Source organism: Mus musculus, chromosome 11, assembly GCF_000001635.26.
Source record: "Mus musculus strain C57BL/6J chromosome 11, GRCm38.p6 C57BL/6J".
NCBI classification, from domain to species: domain Eukaryota; kingdom Metazoa; phylum Chordata; class Mammalia; order Rodentia; family Muridae; genus Mus; species Mus musculus.
This window is the reverse complement of record NC_000077.6, coordinates 66,273,663-66,290,648: the sequence shown is the minus strand read 5'-3', so window position 1 is coordinate 66,290,648 and position 16,986 is coordinate 66,273,663. Positions and strand designations below refer to the sequence as shown.

The window sequence follows — 16,986 nt, the reverse complement described above, 5'->3', positions numbered from 1 at the left end:
CAGATAAAAGGCAGTTCATGTTTAATATTAAGGATAAATCACCTTCAGCTTATACATTCTAAAACCACCTGTAATGTGTTACCTTGTCTATGGGAAGGCAATGTCTGTGGGCATATCACATCAGTATGACATATTGTATGTTGCACACTTACCAGTTCCTTCAGTTGTTTCTTACATGGAAAAGAAAGCCATGTAGGGTAAGTCAGCTCCTGCATCCAAGAAGGATGGTTAGAAGATGGTGAGACAAATGAGCTCCCTACTCCCACACACTGTGACATCCAAATATGGTTCATTTCTGGACCTCTGAGCTTCCAATTGGACTAGATCTCATCAAGAGTTCAGAGGGAGGTTTCCCAGTCCCTCAAAACTACTTTGCCCCTCCCCAGGTGAGGATATGTGGTGGATTAAGGACTCTCTTCATGTGATATAAGGAGAAAGCCATCTTCCCGCTGCTGGGCTTAGTGCTGTCGAGCGGATCTAACATAAGTGTCTGGACGCAGGTTTGCTCACGCTAAGCCTCCACTCAGGCTGCGGAGAATCAAGTGTATGCTTTTCCCTGTGGGCCTTCGGGGATATGCGGCAAACATCCTTGTTCCTGTTAGATACAGCTCCTAAAACCTATTAAAGCCCTCAAAATCTCCTTGATATTAGTGGTTGGTTTATTCTTTTCCCCTGGAAACTTATAAAAGCATAAAAATGTTAATGCAAGAAGGGACCTCCGAGAACAGATGCAGTATTTAATTTATATTCTTAATTTTCCTAATTCAACAACTTCAGGGAGACGAGTTTATTCGCTCTGCTTCCCCCTGCTCCCTGATTGGTTCTATCCATTGCCCCTTTGCCTTGCCTTCTTCCTGTCGCCTCTTCTTCCTGTCCTCTACTCCCCAGGCTAGCTTCCCACTGGGTCTCCCTAGCTATTCTGAAGCCTTTCCACCTATAGGTTCACCGACCTGACCTTAAGCTAGGGTACAGCCAGAGTTTCTGCCTGTTTGAGGATTCTTAGCTGGGTCACAGGAGACAGGCTGTGCATGACAAAGTCCAGATTTTTAAGTTAGGACAGAATCTGCTGAGGGCAACCTCCAAGCGCAGCCCACGTGCTAGGGCTCTGTAAAAGTGGGTTACTGTGCCTGATCCTATTGGACAGAGAGAATGGAAGAAGCCTAGAGGCTACTGTTCATCTGAATTTTGATCTTAGGAGAAAGAGGGCCTAGCTTCTCTGGGGTTATTTCTGGGTTCTCACAGGACAGGGCCTGGATTGAGCAGGCTAGACTGAGCCTGATTCTCATGAGAGAGAAGCCAGAAGTGCATTGTTACATTGTGGAGAAAGGGTAATGTAATACTCCCAGCTGAGCACCATGAAAGTGCTACCCAGACACATGCCAAAGACTGGATGAGGGATATCTGGTGCCAACTGTGAGAGACCTAACTTTCCTGTAAAATCTCCCTGAAGTCAGAACCCTTGTCCTTAGGCAGCCATGCTACCCAGCTCTGAGCCATTTGGGATTTTCAAGCTCAGAAAGCATTTGCTGTGAGGAGTCAAACATTCTCCCAGTCAGGTGCTGAAGCCGGACTTGCTCATCTGTCCCAACTTCTTCCTGTCTATCTAGCTTTTCAGTCATATTTGAGCAGGGGAGACGGTTATGAAAGAATCCTCAATCACTACTTCACCCTGATCTGGGAGATGTGGTTGCCACCATTTCTTTGGGACCCAGTGCCTTTCTAAGCAGAGGAGGTAGCCTATGGTAAACAGCAGAATTAGCTCATCGTAACAGCAAAGGAATGGCTTCAGAAGTTGCTCACATTCTATTTCCCAGACTTACTAACATGGTCTTTCTCAAGTCAAAGGAATTATAACACTGGAAGGTGATCATGGGTTGCTTGTCTAAGCCCACATCCATTGGGAAGTGAGCATGAGTTAGGGAGAGAATGTGGGAGATGCTGTACTGCTGGCTGTGATAAAGAAGAAAGAGGCCAAGAGCCAAAAATGCAGGAAGGCTCTAGGTAAGGGGGAATTGCCCCTAGAGCCTTCAGGGAGAACCCAGCCTTGTGATACCTTGGTTTCAGGTCAATGAGTCCCCTGTGGGCTTCTGCCTTCCAGTATTGCCAGGTAAAAGCTTGTGTTGTATTAAGACATTGGATTTATGCTACTTTGCCATAGCAGCAGTAGGAAACAGGTTACTGCACCCTTCACCAAGGAGATGGAGGCCGACTAGGAGTTGGGGGTCCCTGCCATTACCTGGCCTATGTGGACCACACAAAGGGCAACCTCAGAGCTTCTTTCTTGGCCTCATCTTCTAAGCACAGGCTCTTCTCTTCCCTCCTCATTCTCCCCTTCCCCAGCATGCTTTGATCTTACACTATAGTGACAGGAGGAAGCAAATTTCTCTATTCTGTCTCCTGCCTGTCCTCAGCCACTGCCTTTCAACTTTGCATCTCTCCACCATTAGTGATGGAATCGGTCATCACCCTGCAAACTCCGTACGCTGAACCATTTCCTTCCCTTATGTCTATATTCAAAAGCAAAGCTGCTCAGAAGGTAACTGGTGTTAAGTAAGGCCATTATGATGGGGCTCTCAGCCTGGAGAGCTAGGGACAGAAGGAACCACAGTGGTCTCTGTGAGCACAGAGTCCACAAAGAGAGAACAAGAGCTACCTGCAAGCCACAGGGAAATATCTCGGAGAAAGCAAGCCTAATGGCACCTGGATCCTGGACCTCAAGCATCTAGAATGGGAGGACCTGTGTTCCTCACCATTGTTTAGGACACACTGTCTGCGACAGTCTCTTTGCTCGGACAGTGAGGCTGAGCAGGTAAATGCACTCATCCTGATTCTGACTCAGAGTGAAGCCTCCACTACCCTTGGCTCTGTTCACACAGTTGGGCCAATTTGGAGCACTGCTGCCATTTTTCCACTCTTAGCATCCCCATTTCAAATGACCGATTATGTACACACAGTGAGAAGGAGGTCAGGAGCTTCTCCAGGGAACGTTCCTTATAGTACCAGTCCCCGGAGACACATTTGGAAGACTGCTGATGCTCTTCAGCTTGTTCTGGCGGAGGATGAGCATCCCTCCGAAGGGGACACCAAGGTCATACAGGGCCTATCAGTCTTAATTCTCTCCCCATAAGGATGGTGACACACTCCTGAGCAGCAGCCAGGAGCCAGGCTTCCAGACAGTGGGCATCACATCCCCACCAGCAGCAAGAATAAAAGAACAAGGACAGGAAGATGCGCAGGAGATAGTAATTCGGTGTGTTAAGCACTGGGGTCATTGTAACTCAGGGCAGAGAGAACATCCCACTTCTAAACAAATGTGTGAGGCCTTATCGCTTTACTCCCTTGTGGCAGGAAGCAATGGCATTTGATAAAACAGTGAGTCTAATTTCAGGGACTTTACAAAGGATGGTGCAATTCCTAAGAGCCAACAATGTTGTTGTATGCACTGTAAGAGGTCAGGGGTGGGCTAAGTACTGGAACCCAGGCAAGGTGAGAAGGGACCACAAAGAGTGTGCCTAAGGATAGCAGTTGGAGGTACATAGCCCAATTGACCTCTGTCCATCCTTCAGACTCTTACTTGTTCTCTCTAGTGAGCCAGCTCATTTGGCGATGAAATGTCAAGGAGGTAGAGTGGAGATGGTGGGTATCTGCCTGGAGAGCCAGTGGAAGGTAAATATGCTGGCTTCCCTTTTCATTTTCTGATGCCCCAGGCTCCTTCCTGTCCATCACCTGCTGAGAGGAAATCAAATGCCACCCGCAGAGAGGAAGCCTCTCTGTCCTCTCCAAAGTAATGGTACTTGCCCTTTTGGTTGTCTTCTGAAGGATTCAGCATAGTGTATAGTCTATAATTCAAAGATGGTCCCTTAGAGCTACTGAAGGAGAAAGCAGAATACAGGGATATGGTGTAACTAGCATTGTGCCTGGACCACACTCTGTACAATAGGAACGTAGAGAGATTACCCATATACTTCTTCCCGACTCACATGCATGACTTCCTCTATCAGCATCTCCCACAAGATGCCACATTTATTACAGATGCTGCAATGCCATTGATAGGCCGTTACCATTGACTATGTAGTTTGCATTAGGGTTCAGTCTTGACAGTGTACATCCATTCTGTGGTTTTGACATATCCTAAAAGCAAAATTTTCATTGTACTACAAACCTGTGCTTCTCCTGTTCATCTGTCTGCTTCAAACCTTCAATGGTCACTGATGTTTTCTACTGACTCCACGATCTTATAATTTCTGGATAGCTGAAATTGTATATCACCAGCATCTTCAGATTAGCACTATATATTTATGTCCCCATGCATCTTTTTCTGGCTAATAGTTCACCTCTTTTTAGTCCAGGGTAATGTTTTATTGTCTGGATTTCTATAGTTCATGTACACATTCACCAAATGAAAGAGCTTCAAAGTCTGGATAGTTATGAGTAATTGTGGGATTGAGTTTTCAGCCTCTATGGGAAATATGAAAATTTGTAATCATTGGATCATATAGTAAGTGTGTCTTCTGTTTCGAAAGAAGCCACCACCACTTTGTCCTTCATGTTATGTGCCCACCAGTGATGTGAAATGTCCTTTGTTCCACATCTTCATCAGCATGAGAGATGTCAGTTTTTCAGACTGTGACCCTTCTGCAACCTGTATCATGGCATCTCCTGGATTGAGTTTGCATTTCCCTAAGCATGTCTGTTTGTGAGCTAATTTCCAATTGTACCGCTGTGAGAAAGTGTTAATATCTTTTGCCCATTTAAAATATTTAATTTGTAACCTTTTAATTTTACTTATTTATTTTCTGTGAATGAAAGGTGTGCTTGTGTGCGTGTGTGTGTGTGTGTGTGTGTGTGTGTGTGTGTGTGTGTGTGTGTGCGTGCGCACTGTATGTGTTTGGTGTCCACCAAGCCATAAGTTGTCAGGAATCATGGGAACTGGAGTTCAGGAAGATTGTGAGCCACCATGTAAGTTCTGAGAATGGAACCCAGTTCCTTTGCAAGAACAGCCATCTCAGCTACTGTGCCATCTCCTGGTCTCCTTAGTCACTTTCAAAATCAGCTGCTTTGTAGGTCCCCCCCCCCACGCAACTATTGAATGTTAAGACCTCTGTGTATATTCTGGCTGACAGTCCTTCATGGGATGCTTTCTGCATGCATGCTTCTAGTCTATACCTTGTCTTTCTCAATAAATAGAAATGCCTTTTGCACAGATTTTTAATGTTCATGAGGGCTCTCCTACCAATTTGTTTTGCTTTGTTTTGTTTTGATTGCTCATATTTTTGGTATGGTACCTAAAGAGCCTTTGTCATCCATGGTCATCTAGGTTTTCTCCTGCGTTATCCCATAGAAGTTGGATAGTTCTGAGGTTGTCAGTTAAGTCCACTAATTTATTCTGAGTTAAGTTTGTGAAGAGTGAAAGCTTGTCTAGACTCACATGTTCATCCTTGTGGATGGTTTGTTTGTTTGTTTGGTTGGTTGGTTTGGTTTTTCAAGACAGGGTTTCTCTGTATATCCCTGGCTGTCCTGGAACTCACTTTGTAGACCAGGCTGGCCTCGAACTCAGAAATCCGCCTGCCTCTGTCTCCCTAGTGCTGGGATTAAAGGTGTGTGGATGGTTATAGCAGGATTCCCTGTGGACTTGCTAGCATTATAGTGACACAGAGACTTCTAGTACAGTTTAAAGCTTGGCCCTTTGGCTGAGACAGTCTCCAACTACCTTATTTAACTTAGCATGACTATCTTGCCTATGACCCACCACATGACTAGCTCTATACCCTTCTCTGCTCTGTTAGTCCATCCATAGCTGTTCCCCAGCTTTCCGGAATGCTCTCTGGTCTCCTCCTTCTGCTTTCTTCTCCTGCATCATTCTCTCTGCTAGGACCAGCCCCCTCCTTCCTGCCCAGCTATTGGCCATCAGCTCTTTATTAGAACTCGTCTGTAGTGAGACAATCTCTGATACAATTCAAGATTGCCTTAGGCAGGTAAAGAAGGATGAATATTTTCAAAATGGAAAACATGGTAAAAGGGCCATAAAAATGTCAATACCAAAATCTTGCCAACATTTAATTCTACGGGTACAGAATGAACAATTAAAAATACAGAGACACAAAATGTGAAAAACGTTATCCCAAGAGATGTTCAAAAGTTCCAGCTGTACCTGGTGAAGGCTGTCATGACTCCTTTGTGCTTCTCAGTTATTCTGTCAAAATTCAGTTAACTATGTCTGTGTAGGCTGCCTTCTCTCATCTCTGTTTTCTGTTGGACTGTTACTCTGTTCTTTCACCAACACTGCAGTGCCTTGATTTCTGCAGCTTCATGTTTAGTCTTGAAGTGGGGCTAGTATCAGCTCTCTATCTCTTATCTTCCTCAGTAACTTGTTCACTCTTCCAGATTTTTAGTTTCTCAATAAACTTCATAATAAACTCAAGGAACTTATAAACTTCAGAGTCAGTTTATCAGTATCCATAGTATAATGTGAATGTGAGATTGTACTGCACTTGTAAATAGAGTTGGTAAAAGCTAACATGATTCAAAATATTGAATCGTCCTACCAATGAAATCAGAATATTCTTCCACTTGGCTATTTTATTTTATTCATGAGATTGACAGAATTTCTCATATAGATTTCCTGTTTGAATTATTCTATTTAAAATTTGGAGTCCTGATTAAAGTCATCTCATGTTTTTTGGGGTTTTTTTTTTTTCAATTTGAACTTCATGTGTTTATTATCACTGAATGGAAAAGTCTTTTTTTTTTTTGCATGTGCATGAATGTATATTCATGTAAGGGATTTCATGTTGTCTAAAGTTTACACTGTGTATTCTGTGATTTCTCAATTTCCTTCTAAATTATTTATTGAGGCCAGGTCTCTCACTGAACCCAGAGCTCACCAATTCTGGCCAGCCTAGTGAGCCAGTTTACCCTGGGATTTTCTATCTCTTGCTCCCAAAGTTTGGAGTTACAGTCAAGCTATCCTTTCCACCCTGCATTTACATGGGTGCTGGAGATTTCAGCTCAGGTCCTCATGCTTGCATAGCACACATTTTACCCACTAGGCTATCTCCCCAGGTCATGATAGGCTTTCAAATGTCAACCCTGTATCTTATGACCTTGTTATAACCACTTATTAGTTCCAGGAGTATTTTTAATGATACTTTCTGATTCTGTACAAAGACAATCATGCCGTTTGCAAACAAACTGGTTATTATTTCTTCCTTCACAATCAATATGGTCTCTGCCTTATTTCTTTGTCTTATTGTATCAGTTGATAGTTCCAATGTTGAAAGGCAACAATGAGTGGGGATACACTTGTTTTGATCCTGACCTTAGTGGGAAAGCTTCAAGTTTTGGTTATTAAATATTTTTGAGGTGTAGGTTTTTTGTAAATATTGTTTATTAAGTCAAAGAAGTTCTCACTTGGCTTGCTGAGAGGATACTTTAAAATCATGAATCCAGGGGATTGATTTTTTTTTTTCAAATACGTTTTCTGTATCTATTGTTTTGCTCATGTGACTTTTTTTTGGTCCAGTCATTGAAAGGATGGCAACTTGCATTAATTCCTGAATGCTAAAAAGTCCTGAATACTGGGAAAAACCCCACCTGGTCATGGAATATAATAAGATTTTATGTGCTATTGGCTTTGATTCAATATTTTGAGAAGTTTTATGTATAAATAAAACTTTAGGCAGGATATTTGTAGTTTTCTTTTCCTTAAAACTATTTTTTATCAGCACACAAAAAATTAGACTTTCTAATGGCATTTCAAACAGAATTTGCTTCATTTTTTCTTTTTCCCACAGCTTCTCAACAAAGCCCTTCAGTCATGGGCCCTGCCATGCATGAAGCTTCCTGTCTGCTTTCGGATTACCCATGACGTTGTATTTTAGGTGTGGATCTGAGTTTAGACAGCACTCACTGGAGTTTATAGGCTCTTGTGTCTTCCAACAATGAACAGTACAAAAACCCATGGACAGTTGCATAAAGGTGGTAGTGTATTAAGAAAGAAAGACAAGAATAAGAGAGGACCAGAGAGCTGGGAAAGGTACCCGTTCTAAAGTGCTGGACCACACTTATAGGTCATTTATATAGCACTTTTCTTCTCATGCCTTCTCACATGCTTGTATATTGAGGTCTTTCTCACATATACTGTGTTTCATATAAGTAAAACAGGTAAGAAAGGGTTTCTAACCAATAATGTGGGCTTCCTTTATATGTTAATCTTGATACTGGTCTCTCTGTAACCCTACTCTCTTGCCACACTTTTGCCCACTCACCCATTTCCCAGCACCTCTTTTCCCCACTTATAACTGTGTACCTACTTTCAAAGCTCCTGCCCACTCTCACACCCCATAATTTGCATATATGCCAACATTAAAAGACAGGATCCACACACAAAAGAAAACATGGAACTTTTGTATTTCATTTTCCTGTAAATTTCATATAATACAGCTGAGTAAAATTTCATTGTATATTTATGGCATATTTCCATTGTCTATTGTTCTGTTGATGGACAGCTAGGCTTGTTCCATTTCCTGGCTAGTGTGAGCAGATTGGCAGTGAACATGAATGTGCATGTGTCTCTCTGGTAGGAACGAGTCTTTTATATATGTGTCCAGGAGTGGTTTCATTGTATCATTGGGTCATTTGGTAGTTCGATTTTAAATATCTGAGGAATTTTCCTATAATGGCTGGACTAATTTATACTTCCACCAGCAGTGAAGGAAATAAATTCTGCTTTATATCGCATATTAAACATCATTTGCTCTCCTGTCTGATCATTTTATTTTCCCTCATCATAGTCATTCTGACTAAAGTGATATAGAATTACAAAGTAAGTTTAACTTGCATTTTCCTGATGGTTAAAAATTATGAACATTAAGATACATTATTGAAACACAAATGTGTTTCTCTTTAAATTTGTGTGTGTGTGTGTGTGTGTGTGTGTGTGTGTGTGCATGCATGTGTGTGTTTAATCTGATCAGTTCTTTACATTTTATAGATAGTAATCCCTGTAGGCTGGCTGCTCATTCTTCTGATAATTTCCCTTGATGTACAAAAGTTATTTTATTTCATGTAGTTCCATTTATTGATTCTTGAGATGATGTCCTGTGCTATTGGGAGATATTGGTAGTTTTCTTATAATATTTTCTTCTGGGTTTAGAGTATTAGTTTAACACTGAGATAGGAAATCTTCCTTCTGCTTCTTTCCTCTGAAAGAGAATTGGGAGAATTGTTACAATGTCTTCCTTAAAAGCTTACTATAATTCACCCAGAGATGTTTCTGGGCCTGGTGGTCTGTTTTGGAAATGTATTCATTATTTTTTTAATTGATTGAAAATTTAGCACATGTATATAATGTGTTTGGATCAAATCCATGCCCCCATTCCCTTTCTTTCTAGTTCTCTCCTACCTTTGCTATCACTAGTCCCTCCTAATTTTATTCTCTGTCTCTCTCTGTCTCTGTCTCTGTCTCTCTCTGTCTCTCTCTCTCCCCCTTCCCTCCCTTTTCTCTCCCCTCCCTCTCGCTCTCTGTCCCCATAGAGTATATTAGTGCTACCAATATGTGCATGGATGTAGGGTCATCTGTTGGAACATAAGTATTCCTCTCATTTGTGCATTTCAGAAAAAAAAAAAAAAAACCTGCTGGGTGAAGACTCCAGCAGCCATCGAATGCCAACAGCACATCAGCTAGGGGTAGGATTGTCTAACCATTTACTTAGTCTTGTATATGCTGCCACAATCTCTGTAAGTTCAGTTGTATAACTGTTCAGTTGTGTCTGGAAACACCATTTCTCTGTATCCATCCACTCTCCCTATCCTTCAGCCCTTTTCTGCAATGATCTTTGAACCTTGAGAAGAGTGAGTGTTATAGAGATGCCATAATTAGGGATGGGCATGCTCACATTGCTTTCTCTCTGCACACTGACCATTTGTGTGTGTCTGTTACTCACCATCTACTGCAAATGAAGCTTCCCTGATGAGGGTTGAGATTTGAACTTACCTAAGGGTATAATGACAAGACTTTAGGAATTAGTTTAATAAGTTGTCTATCTAGCAGAATAATAGCAATAGCTTCTCCGCTAGGGCCTGTGATGTACCTATCTTCAGATTTTTGGCCCTGAGGTTAATTAATGGTACTAGGTATGAGTTATGTCTTATGGAATGGCCCTTAGAGCCAATCAAAAAGTGATTAGTTATTTTCATAATTTCTGCCGTTACTACACCAGTGGGCATATTTTACCAGGCCAGTTGTTATGCGGCTCAGGGTTCACATCTGCGTAAGAATAATGACTACTTCCAATTTATTTAACATAGGCAAAATTATTAAGACTGACTGTTTCTTCTTGTGTAAATTTTGGCAGATGTTTTCCTAGGAGTTGATACATTTCATCTAGAGTATCAAATATGAAAGCATAGAATTATATACAGCAATGTTTTTTGATACTTCTGGGATTTGATATTAGTGATTTGTGTTCTTTGTCTGTTTTCTTCTCATGTGCCTGGCTAGAGAGCAACTCTATTTATCTTCTCAAAGAATAATCTTTTGATTTTGTTGATTTCCTGTCCCCATTTGCAGTGACTTCCATCCTAATTTTAAAATATTTCTTCCACCTTCTGTCTGGTTTTTGAGGTAAAAACTGACAGTGACTAATTTTGGTCCCTTTTCATTCATAATCTTAACATTCAATGGTATAAAATTCTCTCTGAGAATTGCTTTTGTTTAATAACACAAATTTTAATAAGTCATGTTTTCACTTTCAATTACTTCAAAACATCTTCTGGTTTATTTTGAAATTAATTGTTTGGCTCAATATTATTAAGAAATGAGTTGTTTAGTGCCTGTGTGTTTGTGGATAACCTAGTTGTCTTTTTGCTGTTGATTTTGGACTTAATTCTACTGTTTTCTGAGTGCAGACACTGTTATTCTCATACTTGAAAATATTATTACAGTGCATTTCATGGCCCAGAAGTGTTGTGTCTTGGCAAGTATTTCTCGTGAGTTTTATGAGCGGGTATATTCTGCTGTTGCTGAATGAAATGGTCTATAGATGCCCATTGCAACCAGTTAATGTTTATGTTTCACTTAATTCAACTGTGCTCTTGTTCATTTCTTTTGCCTTTTCATTTGTCCATTTCTGATGGTGAATTATTAAGGTTTCCAACGATAAGAGATGATTCACCTATTTCTTTTCACAGTTCTGTCTTGATTTATATATATGTGTGTGTATATATATATGTATATATATATATATATATATATATATATATATATATATATATATATATACACACATACTTTAGTGCTCTGTTTTTTGGGCACATAGTAATTGTGGACTGTCATGTCTCCTTTGAAAATAGCCTCTTTATCATCCATTTTGATAACCCAGCCCCTTCCTCTTTCTGTGTAAATCTGAGGATAGGGGATGAGGATAGGGGTTGGGGGTGGGGGTGGGGGTGGGGATGGGATGAGGATGGGAGAGATGGAAAGGTTGGAAGGACAGAAACAAGGGGAAACTGTGGTTGGATGTAATATATAAGAGACTCATAAAAAAAGTCCACGTAATGCAGGACTGATAGCAACATATCTCAATTTTTCTTTAGCTAAGGAAGTCTTCATTTATCCATTACTTTTGAGGCACAGTTTTGCAGGATACAGAATTTTTGGATGACTTTATTATTTTAATAGCTTAAATATTTCACTTTACTATTTTTCTGTTAGCTATTTCTAAAAATGGATATAATTGTTACCTCTGTTCTTCTGGAGGTAAAGCTCTAATACTTTCACGTCTTTCAAGTTTTTTTTTTAAACTTTACTGTTCTATAGGCTGAAAATATCTAGTTTCCTACTTCTCCTCCTCTCCATCCTCCTTCTCCTCCTCCTTTTATTTATTCTATTCCATGGTCTTTGAACTTCCTGGGAATGTAGTTTGATGTCTGGCATTAATTTGAAGAACTTGTTGAATGAATAAAAAAATGAACAAATAAATGGATGAGCGAATGAATGAATGAAACAGAAATCCAAAGTATGAACAGGAGCTAGCTAAGTGACGTCCATAACACTCGGCAGCCACCAAGAAATTGATCGTCAGATATCACGCCCCTCCATGCATCTGGCTCTCAACCCCAGCTATGGGCAGCTTTTGCAGCCAGCATAGGACAGCACTCTACACTGTCAGTACATAACACAAAAAGCTTAGCCTGGGCAAAAAGATATATCCCAGTAATCATTGTCCCATCCTGGACCTGTGCACATGTTTGTCTGGATCCATGATCTTAGTTGTTATAGTAAGTTATAGCAACTTATTATCCAAGTGGGGAACCCCATCCAGGATGGTAGAGGAGGGCTCTTGGGAGAATCTATTAGTACTTACTGCTTATAGGGCTGTGGTTCAGTTGAAGAGAGCTGTTGTATTTCAAGGTAAATCAGTTAAGGATAAAAAAGGAGAACTATATTACAAGCATGAATCATATAAAATGATAATCGGTGTTAATGAGTGTGAACAGGATCTCCAGGAAGGGAATCTCTGTAGACACTTGTCGACTGGTCGGAACTGCAGCATGATGGGGAGACTGGATGCTATGGGTCCAGAAGCTACTTACCTTGCCATGGGCTAGTTCTAACCCTTTCAGAACAGACATCATTTGCCTCCCTTGGTATCAACACTGACATCATGCAACTAATAAATAGAAACCTTTTAGAATCTATTATCCTAGCAGACCAATAGCTTTGACCCACCCAAAAGCTCAGCTAGCATCTTGGGCCTATATAAAAGCTCCCTCCATCTCTCTGTGCCTGCCTCTGTGATGCACCCACCATTATAATTTAAATTTGCTTTGATATATGAATTTCTTCCTACGGGAAAACTATAAAACTTCATGAAAATGCTTCCATGCTGGAACCTGGAATTTGAGATAACCTAAATCTGAGGTCCTGGCCCATGATCACGCCAAAAGACTCCAGAATAAACGATCTCTTATTCCCTTTAAGATGAGAGATGTGGTTTTTGTATCAACAGAAACTAGGACGAAATTATTGAAAATATCTAGAACAATGTATTAAACATATTAGATTGCATTTACTTAATTGAAATGGAGAAGACCATGTCTTTAATAAAATGTTGGATGAAACAGAATGACAAGAGAATAAATAGAAGCTTGCTTAAGCACACGGAGAGTCAAGGAAAGCATGTGCAGAGACAGAGAACGCCACTAGAAATGGCGAGGAACAGCGAAGAGCTTAAACATTCCATAACTAAAACCAACAGGGAGTGAAGTTCAGCTTGCAGATGTTTCAGAAGCTTGAAGGAAGCCAGAGGAAAGCCCCGGGACTTTCAGGGTGAAAGTAATATCTAGGTCAAGAATTTGAATACAAACGAATTTGACCAGTTTAAAGGGCGACATAGGACAAAGTGGAAGAAAACTTTCCTGGAATTAGGAAGACTTGAATAGGTCGGTGGGATGGACTTCCAAGGCACAAGCCACTAACCAACTCATTACATCATATAATGTATATTCTATATAGATTTTATAAAGATTTTTATATTCTTTATGTGAATAAAAAATAATTCAACAAGTGTCTAGGCAAAGAATTAACAAAGGAAAAAGCTACCAACAGGGGAACAACAGGGGAGTGGAATTTGCAACACTGATTCCCACAGTATGAAGCCATTCCAAGTAAATTCCAGAAGGGGGCAATGCCCAGTGCGGGGGAAGGGGGTGGGAGTGGGGGGGGTGGAGAGCTTTGATCTGGTGACACACGCACCAGGCAAGAAGCCATTTACTTTCCAAGACAAAACAAAGACTTTCTCAGATGAGCATGAATTCTGAAAATGTAAACAGCCACCCCCTGATACTAAGATAGTTTATGTGAGGCTGGGTTGTCAATTAGAGATAGAACACTTGACTAACGGAAGGGGCTCTACATTCCACTTGCAGCCCTACAGCAAATAAAACTATGTGGTACCTGCATTGTGAGTCAGAATCACAAGAATTGACTCTGACCTTGAGAGTGGAACTAAAAAGTTCCTTAAAAAAGTCTAGTTGTGATCGGTGCTAATAAAAAATGGAATCTGGATTTGCCCTACAGACCCTCCCTCCACAAAGGCAACACAAATATAGTGATTCTTAGAACCTACAGACAAATTAACCAATAGCCACAATGCAGAGATAACTACTTTATTTGACAGGACTAAATGGGTCATTTTGTGGGAAAGGAAGAAAAAGATGTGAAGGTATGGAGTCTGCATTCTCTGTCCCCATGTATCCTTAGTCACTGCTTCATATAGACTTCGATAGTTATAAAAAGTAGGTACACTAATATTTGTACAGCTTAAATAACTATATGTGGTGCTTTATATCATGTAAAAGTAGGAAAACAATTTCAGATAAATAAACATGTATTAACTAAACAATGATCTTATAAAAGTAACATTCTAAAGTGATGCAAAGAGCAAGAAAATATAAAAGTGGGAAAAAAAGACAAAAGTGATCTGGCCCCTGCATTTAATAACAGAATCTTAAATGGATCAGGAAATAAGGTTTGGCTTTATGTTATCTGTGGGAGTTATAACCAGAGCAAGGCTACTCCCAAAATGTAGAAGCTGGTTGTTAAACAATGGTTAGGGCCAATGAAATGCAAGGTGACACCCATTAGGAAGACATAACAGACCAGCCCCTTCACTACACAATGAGGTTGCATACAAATGCTTTAGGCAAAAGTGGTTAGAATTGAAGAAAACGTTCACAAAAATACTTAAAGGGGAAATGTTTTCTGAGCAATCCAAAATCCAAGTTAGATAGATAGAAAGAGAGAGAGAGAGACAGACAGACAGACAGACAGACAGATGATAGGTAGGTAGGTAGGTAGGTAGGTAAGTTTGCACTTACCTGAATATTCAATGAGCAAATATTTATGCCACTAATGTTGAGAGAAGTGAAATCATTTTCTCTCTTAGGGGCCAGAAGACATTTACAAAGTCTGACCTTGAGTTAGACTGTAAAGAAAATGTCATGAATTGAGGGAAAAATCAAAGAAGCAAATGAAAACAAATAAATTTCCTCATCATGGACGGATATGGAAGCACAGCTACATAAATCCAGGGAAACTGGAAGTGCATAATTGATAAAGATAAAAGCAGAAATTAATAAATTACAGAGAAGAATTGATTAGCCAGTCCCAGAATTGTGGATTAAACAAAGTACAAATAAAATAGGCAAAGCATGCATCCGCATTAATGAGAAAGAACGGGAAAGGGAGCTGAATGTACAAAATGGGATGAGAGGCACAGACAGAAATTCAGGACCTTTCACGTCCAAAGGAAGAACAATTATCTGTGGGACTGGCAAAGCTGGACCTTATCAAACTGACTTTTAAACAAGTTTAAAAGCCTGAATAGGGAACACCCAAAGGAGAGACTGAAGAATCTGTCAATGTACTACCTCCAGAAGAAGCTCTGAACAGAGATCAGCTTTGCAGGCACTCCAGAAATGATGGGGACCTCTCCAAAGTCAGGTATCCAGAAGGATGTGTGTTGGGGTGATCCACTAGGGGAAAAAAAGGAGTTCATTTCAGACTTGAGGAATTCACCTAGCAGGCAGCATGCGTATGGTTTCTCCAGTGCAGTCTATCATGTATACTTGGGACTCTTGAAAAGGATGAGCCCTTCTCCTGTACAGCCTTCTGTAAGCAGAACCAGCATACCAATGTCATCTGTCATTTTCCCCACTGTTGAAAGGAAGAAAGTTGCAGCTGGAGAAAGAGTGTACTGTTCTGCACTGGACCAGAGTTGGGTTTCTAGCCCCAGGGGGACATAACCACACACATAACACATAATAAAAATATTTAACGGGAAGTAGTATTTTTGTTACTGGGAAAGAAAGGAAATACTCTGTGTTCCCAAGGAGGCAAAAGAAATTAAAAGACAGGGAGCAGATAGGGAGGCCAGGCCTACCACCCATTTGTGGGGTATTTAGCATGCCCTTGACATAGCACTGGGAAGAAAGCAATGGCTGAGCCAAGAGACCAAGATGCTGCAGGCTGAACTGGGTGTGTGTGCAGCTGTGTGGGGGCATGTTTACATGCACTTGTCTGTTGGGCCAGGTCTCTCACACTAACCAGGGTTGTCCTGACCACAGCCCAGGTGCAGAGTTCCTGCAGACACGGAAGTCCCAGTGATACTATGGAGCAGTTGTTCAACACTGCCCCAGGCTCTGGCCCAGGCAGGCAGCCTATGTGCGGGTGAATCTTTTTCCCCTGCAAAATGAGGTTCCAGATGATTATTACAATAACGACCTCTGAGAACAGGGGGATACAGATTGGCCCAGTTTCTAGAGGCAGACCTAGAAGGCAGGAAGTAGGGTGAGGGGGTGAGAAGAGAGGAGAGATGATGCCTGGCCAGCACTTTTCGTATTTTTGACACCCTCCTTGTAAATGAGTCTGGATTTGTGTTTTTCATTCAGGCTGGGTATGCTGAAGCATTTTCATTTTGCTGTTTCCCTCCCACCCTACCTTCCAAGCCGACTCCATTGCTGCTGCACGGCACTGTTGATTTCTGTCTTGCGACCATTATGGAAATCTGGCTTCATTTCTCCTCCTAATTTATGATCTTGTTAACATGCCCGCATGCCAGATGGTCCTGTTCTTCAGGTTGGGAGATAATGAGATAAACAAAAACTGCTGTAAGAAGCAAAGAGGGGGAGGTTTTTTTCCTTGAATGGGCCTCTCTTCATTTATAAAAACCTGCTTAGGAGGGCCAGGACCAGGGCTCACCAGGATTCTGAGCAGGTGAAAAGTAGCCAAAGCTTCTCTGGAGTTATTCCTTTCTTGAAGTATTGTGCTCTGCGTGTCCTTTCTCCACCTTTGAAGACACGTTGGATCCACTTGTCAATCTATGGAACTGTTTGCACGGAGAATGTCACCACGGCTACCAAAGTGTACTGTAATTGTTTCCTTTCTGTTAACTACACTATGAACTCCCTGGAGCCTAGAATAGG

At 41.0% G+C, this 16,986-nt stretch overlaps 1 protein-coding gene and 2 long non-coding RNA genes across 6 annotated transcripts in view; 1 reads left to right on the top strand and 2 right to left on the bottom strand.

Annotated features, from left to right (window-relative positions):
* The window catches only part of Gm12296 (predicted gene 12296), a 133,203-nt gene that overhangs the window by 10,589 nt on the left and 105,628 nt on the right, over nucleotides 1–16,986 (bottom strand). The window lies entirely within an intron of this gene.
* Nucleotides 1–16,986, top strand: part of Shisa6 (shisa family member 6) — a 316,260-nt gene that overhangs the window by 237,336 nt on the left and 61,938 nt on the right. The gene's annotated exons all lie outside the window — the stretch shown is intronic.
* Gm45945 lies at nucleotides 11,476–16,957 on the bottom strand. Of its 2 annotated transcripts, XR_003949569.1 has the most exons (4): nucleotides 16,763–16,957; nucleotides 16,502–16,633; nucleotides 15,433–15,537; nucleotides 11,476–14,987 (listed from the first exon to the last, which is right to left on the bottom strand). It is a non-coding gene; the product is annotated as a predicted gene, 45945 (long non-coding RNA). The 2 variants fall into 2 exon arrangements; XR_388758.3 differs by having other exon boundaries at nucleotides 11,476–15,537.